Raw genomic sequence first — 8965 nt, 5'->3', positions numbered from 1 at the left:
TTAAGAAGGATAGATGGATGTCCATCAAGTAGGCTATCCAAGTATCTGGCAGCGGGATTAACCTGGCTACATTTAACATTACGTAAAAGGCAGATATAACTATAGTAAATTAATAAACTAAGGCAACAACTGCCTGTGTGTAATGTGTATAGTATAATTTCTGAGAAAGTCAATTGATTTTAGAATTTGAGAAGATTCCTCCTATTGTGAGGACTCCCAGACAATAGCCTTCAAAGAGGGATTAGGGGCTCTACCATGGTAGCAAAAGTGAAGACCACTTGTGCCACACAGCTGGTGATAGCAGCTGCCTGTCTCTATTCGGAACACAAATTCCAAACCCCACCATTTAGAATTTTTGGCAGAGAGAAAATGAGAGAAACCACTCATTGCAAATTTAATTTGAGACAGCCTGACAGTAGGCTACCCTAGTCGATATGAATAATTTATAACTTTAGTTGAGGCTACATTATTTCAGTTAACTGTCATAATGAGAATAAATAGAAATTGAGAAAGTTATGGACCTTTTGTGATTCGATTTGCATAAATCAATATGTTTCCATAACCATAATAAATTGTTTAATCTTAGAGAGTGACCATTTATGTGGTTAGCTATTTAATCATATTATTCACTTGGGGTTTATTTTGCAGTATTTCTAGGAATGAATCCCAGGGAATCAAACTGATCTATAACATATGTTGGAGAGGTCGGTATCAAAGTTAAAGATACTAAACACTTTTAACAAGAAAACAATACTTTGCAGATGACATTGCTGGTTGCTTCCCTGAAACACAGAAAGAGCAAGCCCTAGAAGGTCTAAAATAACACTGGCTAAGAGCAATGCAGGGGTCAGCCACAAGAAGGACAACACAGAAAGGGCACAGCAAGCCATGAATCATATGTTACTGTCACCCAACCCCAAGCCATAACCCCTTACTCTGACTCTTTGTTTCGGTCTTACGTAATCGATGCTAGGCTATGCCCCCATTCAGCATCCCTCTGGCCCAGTATTCAAATATGCTTAACGTGTTCTATAAACATAATGAGTCTGGTCAGTCGACTCCCCACTGCACAGTCTGTAGGGAACTGTGACGGGCGAAGGGAAGTTTACAGGAAGTGATGTAGGCCTAAACACAATGTGTGTGATTGTATAGATGCATGTATGTATGTTTGGGTGCATGCATGTGTTTGTGTGAGGGTGTGTGTGTGTGTGTAGGTGAGAGTGCAGGCGCTTGTGTGTGTGCATATATGTGTGTGTGTGTGTGTGTGTGGAACAACACCTGAGGGTGTAATAGAGTCAAGGCAGTGTCAGAAAGGGAGGAGATGCACAAAAGCTCTGATCTCTCCATCCTGTGGTCTCCACGCTAGGGGGAGTCTCTGAAGTTAAACCAACATGACACAATCATATTTCCAAGATCTCCTTAAACATCCCGGGGGTGGCGGGGGGGGGGGGGGGGATGGGATGGGGGACAGATTTTAGAAATGAACAGGGAACACAGGACCAAAAGGTTGATCGATTTGAGACGAGATTTTCTGATCAGAAACATTGTGTGAAAACTCTCCATTGTGCCATTTGTTCAGTGCTGGATGATTCCTGTGATCATTCTATAGTGCATTCAGAAGATGTCCCTGTGTTTTTTAGCATGGTACTTCAGCAAATGCAAATGGTTCAATACACATGGTTTGAAAGCATTTCGTTCTCTCCGACACACCGCCCATGGCGACCGGTAGGGGCCATTTTAAGGTCATAACCGACCGAGGACGTGAAACATAATGCTCAGTGAAAATGTTTGGGGACAGTATTTGACCATAAAATCGGAACTGAGAGGCAGTTTAAGTCTAAATAGCTCAAGGGTTGAGATTAGCAACTGTGGTTTATGGATTTTAACAATAGAGATCAACCTACACACTCTGCTGAACATCCAACGTATTTACAAAGTTATTACATAATAATATTGTCATAGCCTAAACACACGCTGGGGCGGAGCTTCGAGCTCATAGTTGTAGCACAAAGGTCACACAGTAAACGTATGAATCGTAGAAACATCATTTGGGAATATTTATGAGGTATCAAGGCATGAGGCCACAGACTGTAGATGTAGAACAATGCCTTCTGTGTCAGCATATTAAACAACAATACAATGAAAGAGACTGCAGTCGTATTTACCTAAACATTCCAGTGTTGACTGGAAATGAGGTGGAGAAGACAGTTTATCATATTCTGTTACTGTGATTTACATATAGAGTGTTCCAGGGCGCATACAGCTTGATGTGCTTCAAATATCCCAACCCCTCATCAGGAAATCAGCTAATGATTTAGTTACGTTGCTGACTGTGCGGCCTGCATTCATTAACATGCAGGCTATGAAGGCCCATATAGTTCATGTGAGTCAGATGCCGACAGACTAGGCAGCATATTTAGCCCCTTGGTAAGAGCTAGTTATGGGGGGGGGGGGGGGGGGGGGGGGGGGTGCACATAGGCAGAAATACTTGCTGGGCCGGAAGCCACACACACACACACAGACACACACAAACTCAAATATCAGGCACACTGTGAACATGTTACAAGATGTATTACAGATTTACACAAAACATTTTACATGCAGTGCAAACACTAGGGTTGTGGTCAGACCCAGGTTAGAACACCATAGACCACTAAGAATCTGCAGCTTGCTTTCAGTCAATTTTGGCATTCCCTTTGCAGTATGGGAGTGTCCTCACTTCACAATCCGTGTGTGTGTGTGTTTGTGTGTGTGAGAGAGAGGGAGAGAGAGAGGGTGAAATGACAAAGCAGTATGGGGTTAATTGGATGCGGAGTACTACATATCCTCTCTTTTTATATAGCCCCTTCACCCCTGGGTCTGCTCCCAGCGAGGAGGAGCAGCCTTTTTCCATCTGTAATCAAATATTCACCAGCCCTGCCCAATCTCTCTCCTCTTCCTCTCACGTGCAGCCTCAGCACGATGCTGTCAGCTTGGCTTCCACGCCTAGCCCACTCCAGCCAAGCGCACTGCGGCCGCTGCCAAGACTTCTGGGAGGAAGAAGAGAGAACAAACTTGAAATTAAAATAAGGCGATTTTTTGGCAAGTGGTTTCTGCCCTCAGGACACTTGGGAGCGGAGTTGGGCAGACAAAAAAGCTATCTATCTAGGTCTCATATGGCACTAGCATAAATATTGCACTAAGGTTTGGGCTGTGGCCATCTTTTTCAAAGGAATTTTCTCAAGGATTAGAACGCATGAGAGAATTATTGTCGCTGTGTGTATCAGTCAATAGTGAGCCTGCAAAAATGAGGTTAAATAGCGCTTTGGAATATAATGAAATATTCATGAATTCAATTTGAATAGTTTAAACTACAGATGCATAGCTACACGGATTTGTTCATATTCAGCAGGAGCATTTTGGATTAGTCCTCAAAGCGATATTTAAGTATTGGAACCTGAGCTATTTTTTGAAATAGATGACAAGGCATTGTGTCAATCAAAACACGGAGATGAATTAAAGTTGTCCGGCAAGCAAAAGTACTCATGTTTTAAGAAACAAAACGGCAGATAAAAATATGTAGAAAACATCTATAATAGTCAAGCTGACTGTTGCGTTCAGACTTGTATTAACCACTGGGCAATTTATTTTAATTCTTCCCGCTTCAGTGAGCACCTTGCCCGATGTTTTATTCTGATGAATGGATTCGCCACACAAAAGTTAACTTTCAGTGTCTGTTCTTGTTGGAGAGTTGTCCTCAGTAGGCCTCCCTCACACCAGATTTCCGCTGTACCCTATTGGGATTACCTTTGAAGAAGAATTCAGTTTCATGTATTCTCCCTCAACCTTCTCCACAGGAACACAGGGAGATGAAAAGAGTACGCTCCTGGTGGACTTCGCCCTGACGTCATGACGCAAGATTAAGGTGCCCTTTTTAGCGTTGGAGAAGGAAAAAGTAAGGTCGTAGTCAGTCTTGGAAACATACAGAAAACCTAGCGTAAACTTTAATGCATATTTTAGATGGCACCTGCTCAATCGGTCGCGATACAACTTCAAATAATAGTTTCATTTCAAATTATTGAAAGGTAACATGTTGAAGTCAAAGAAAGGTGATGTGGTTACACAAGGTCATTATAGACAATTCAATTATTGTGTCATGGCAAACAACAGCTACGTAGTGGCATACAACATAAAATAATACAATACAATAGCAGCAAAAATAGCCTTAGTCACCTTTCCATAGATTTGCTGAGTCACAAAGAGCAGAGTAGAGAATGGTTTCAGTTTCAGGCATGCCATTATAATACAGGGCTGGGCTTAAGGTCAGATGTAAAGTTTGATGGTTTCTGATTGAGTCATAAATCTGATCAGCTACCATTCCCTGTGCATTGTGAGGTGTGATTCGAATGAATCCCCATTTCTTCATCTGCTTCCAAGAAAATTACATTTTCACCTACCAATATAAAGCAATTCCCCTCTGTGTTAAAGGGGAGAAACGCTGACACAACACTACTGAAAAAGAAAGTTACATCTGATTTTGTGGAGTTAAAGGCATAGTTCGCCCAACATATTAATAATAACTGGTATTGTTTTTTTGTTAAATTACAAACTTTTCAGTCAATAAAAGCACATACACACAAATTGTATAAGTTCCAAACAGTTTAATCGCATTATACATTTTAATCCAGCTTTATCCATCATGGCTCCATTGTTAACATTGAGCTATGGAACATTCTTATCTACGCTATGCAGTGTTATCATAAATGAAACTGAGAATACAGGCCACAAAAACGAAAGCAAATTTGACTTTAACCCAAGCTAAATTAATTAACCATTAATTTGTGTTTGACAGACTGAGCAAGAGGAATTTAGTCCTTTACATTGTTAAAAGTTTGGCGAGGGCAAGTTTCCTAGTGGCTCACTGACACAATTCAAACCAACATCCCATCCCCCTGAAGCTAATACAAACAACATTGTTTCTGTGCATGAACAGTGAAGCCTTCTCCTATGGGGCTTTACACAGCCCCATAGTGTCCACCCAGACATATACTAGGACCAAGACAACTTGGACTCAACACAGGGGCTTGCCGTGTCTCATGTTCTGGGCACAGGTACGTCCCAGGTTGGCGCCCTCCAGGAGCAGGTCGGAGAGGCGGTCCAGCCCCACGCAGGTGGTGAGGGGGGTGATGAGGCCATACAGGCTCCCCAGCATGATGCTTATGGGCCAGGCCAGGACCAGCAGGACCACTAGCCACACGATGCTCCAGAAACAAGAGCCACAACTGGCCATCCTGGTCTGGGGGAGAGAGGAAGGGGGAGGGGGGGGGGAGGAGAGAAGGGGGAGGAGAGGAGAAAATGATGACATCAAAGCAGTCAAGTAGTCAGAAAATTGAATTCATTCATTCATATATATGCTGTCCTTTTTGTAGACCTCTGCTACAAAATCCCAGATCCTCATAATACATATTTGATGGAGTAACTGTGTCATTCCCAGAAGGTCCCAGGCAGAGGTACTGTGACACGCCCATGGAGAGATTATCCGATTGGAACGTGCCCTGGTGATGATCTGGATGTACTTGTCAGGGTTTAGTGGTGGCCTTGACAAAGTGTGATAAGCTGGCACTCGTTACTGCTGTAACCATCACATTACCCCACTGACCTGCCAACCCCTCCATGCCCTGAGGGTGAATCAGTATATATCTGAGAGTGAGCATGGCTAACCCTGCTAGCACCCTGGTAGCATCCTGGTAGCCTCAAACAGCTCACATAGATGGAAACATAATGGAGGTTTATGCTAGGGATAGACTGTATCAATACTGAAAGGTATTGATAACAAAACCAAAATTTGGTTCGACATGCTCCAAAAGATTCCAAAATATATAATAAACTCTGTGTTATTCACATTTTGAGGTTATATTTATTTGACTGGATAATCAGCAGAGAATAACAGCAAGGTCCAGTAAATTAGCCTGAAGCCCATATGTCAAAGCACAACTAGGACCAATGTTCTGAAAAGCAACACCAGTTCGATTAGGCCTGGGTGCTATAGCTTTAAGAAACCACACTTCCTTGTGGTGTGGCCTCATGTCATATTCTGTTATGGCCGTGTCATTGGACAGGGCTGTGGTCGGTAATCTCGTGGTGATCTCGTGCTTTTAGGGCACCGCCCCTCGGAGGGGTGGAGGTGGGGGGGATGTTAAAGAACCAGGCACAACAGCCATTCAGAAAAGCACTACAAACTACTCATGGCCACAGGTAAATTGTTTACATTAAAATATATACTTGGGCTGTATACTATTATAAACACAGTGTCCCCCCCACAAAAAAACAAAAACAATGCTACAATGTTTTTAAAAGTTGCATTTGCACGTCTTAAGTTTCGCAAATCAACCACTGGAAAATAACTTACAATGTGTTACAAATCAATGTTTGTCAGCTATGCCAGCAAGACTGTGCCTCTGCACATAACTAGTGTGAAGTGAGGTCAGTAACCCAGACGCTTTGCATGCAGTTAGTTTGGAGAAGACAATCAACCAGTGGCCATGGTTAAACAGGAGAAAGTAGAACTGTATGTAAACCTGTCGGAATACCTGGTGTGTGAGTATAAAAGACATGTTCACCTTCAGAAGTGGAGAGATAGATGGACTGGATGGACGAGAAAGTACAAAATTTCTGCTCTCCTTGGCTGAGGATATTCCTTTCAGTCTTCCAGTCAGTTTTGCTGCTGAGAGAAAGAGAGAGGGAGAGACAGAGAGCGAGAGAGAGGGAAAAAGGGAGAGAGTCCAAGAGTATGAGAGACCTCTTCTCACTAGTTAACTTTAATTTACCACAACAAGATACTATAGGCTACTGGATGCCAGAGAGGCCAGCTGCTAGAAAACAGATATTTAGCAATTTGCTGCCTTTTCACAGACAGGATATGACACAATGTGTGGATTCATGTGCTCCATGGTTGCCATAGGTTACTGTTTATATGCAGTTTACAAACAGACACTGTTAATCATACCGGTGCACAAGATCTATCATTCAATTTTGCTACATTTTGCCAACTGTTAATTGTCTCTACCGGGACTCAATGAGGCTCGAACACTTGAGGCCAGACAGTAACCAACCCACCAACTGTTCAAGTTTTGAAGTGCAGTTCTGAGTGATTGTTGAAGTGTGTGTTTGGATCACATGCTTCTAGACAGGAAGGCTTTAATGCCTAAAGTCCAGGTTTAATGTGTAGGAGTGTGAACTGTTAATTGTGTGTGTGTGTGCATGTGTGAGTTGTTAAAGGTGTCATAGAATGCAAAACCAAGTTTAACTTGTCATAGTTGAATAACGACAGTTCGGTGGGTAAATAATAATAATACATTTTATTCAAGACACCTTTTCTCTGCACTCAAGGACACCGTACAGGGGTACACAAGACATTAAAAGCAGATAAAGAACATTAAAAACAACAGAAGAAGGCTGAGTAATTGACATTAAATGGAATAAGCAGTTTTAAACAGATGGGTTTTGAGTTGCAATTTGAAATGGCTAATGAATCGAGATTTCTGAGTTGGGGTGGTAGTGAATTCCAGAGACAGGGAGCAGAGCGGCTGAATGATCTATTCCCCATGGTGGTGAGATGGGCAGAGGGGACAGACAGGTGTATGGAGGAAGAGGATGTGAGGGAGCAGGAGGTAGTGGTACCCTGGAGGAGATCAGACAAATATAGGGGGGCGAGGTTGTGGATGGCCTTAAATGTGAATAGGAGGACAGGAGGAATGTGAAAATGGACATACAGTGAACCTCAAAGTCCATTGACACCTCTGGCCTATGCAAATCTCACAATTTGGAACTGCCGCTGTAAAACAGGCGGTTTCCAAAAAGGCTCCACCTTTTTTGGCTCTGGTCTGTACCTTTGTCACGCCCAAAAGTTACATACAGACCACTGGTGTTCTGGCCCAGGAACATGAATGGAGGTTGCGTAGATCTCAGACACTAGTTTAGCTGGGCGCTGCTCTGGCCACGGGAATTACAAAGAAGAAAAGTATGGTCGTTTTTCAAGGATATTGAAAATGGACCACGGTCGTAAATGCAGTGTTCCAGGCTGTACAGGGAATGCTGACACTTTCATAGTCTTCCCAAGGAACCAAACACTCGATGGGCTGTGATGTTTGTCTATGAGAAGATCCCTGTGAAGATCGACACTCAACCTGATAGCTCAGTGGTTAAGGATGTGGGCTACTTGTGTGAGGGGTCTTGTGTTCAAATCTGGCTGAAGGATCTTCTTACAGCTCAATTTTTGCTGTTTGTCTTATAAATAAAACTGATAAAAGGTAAATGTATTTTTAGACTTCTGTAGCTGCAGCGCACTCCCCAACTGTCCAGATCCCTCTCCCAACTGTCTTTCCTGGTGGGACAGTTGGGTACCTGGAGACACAGTTGGGATCTGGACAGTCAGATAGTGCGCTGCGGCTACAGGGATCTGGGCCCATGGGCGTTTGGCACTATGCTCTGTGCTGGTTTTGAACCCAGGTCGTTGTGGTTTAGGCTCTTGTTCTCAACCCACTACACCACGAAATACAGTGACGATAAGTAGACTTTTCTTTGATACTTATTTATTTCTGCAACACGGTTAAATATTAAACATAAATTTACAGCTTACCGTCTATTAGGGGTTGGTATCTTTTAGTACCTCACGATTCAAATCGATTCTTGGGGGTCACGATTCGATAAAAAATATATTCATGATTTGTGAATCGATGTAAATCGCTAGAAGACTGAATCGCGATTCAAATGGGAATCGATTCCCCCCCCACCCCTATAGTTTAGCGGCATCTACTCCAGCTGCTAGTGGGCAGATTGGCCTATACTAGTTGCTCTGGGAGGGGGGGGGGGGGGGTGGATGGCTGGAGTGAATGGACTAGAGATAGGCATGGATTTTAACAAGGCTTAAAAATGAAGGTTGCGTGTGTGACAAATTGGGAGTGCCTGGCAATCAAACACATTGAAA

The sequence above is a fragment of the Osmerus mordax genome, chromosome 9, assembly GCF_038355195.1.
Source record: "Osmerus mordax isolate fOsmMor3 chromosome 9, fOsmMor3.pri, whole genome shotgun sequence".
Lineage (NCBI taxonomy): Eukaryota > Metazoa > Chordata > Actinopteri > Osmeriformes > Osmeridae > Osmerus > Osmerus mordax.
Note: the sequence above shows the minus strand (reverse complement) of the source record.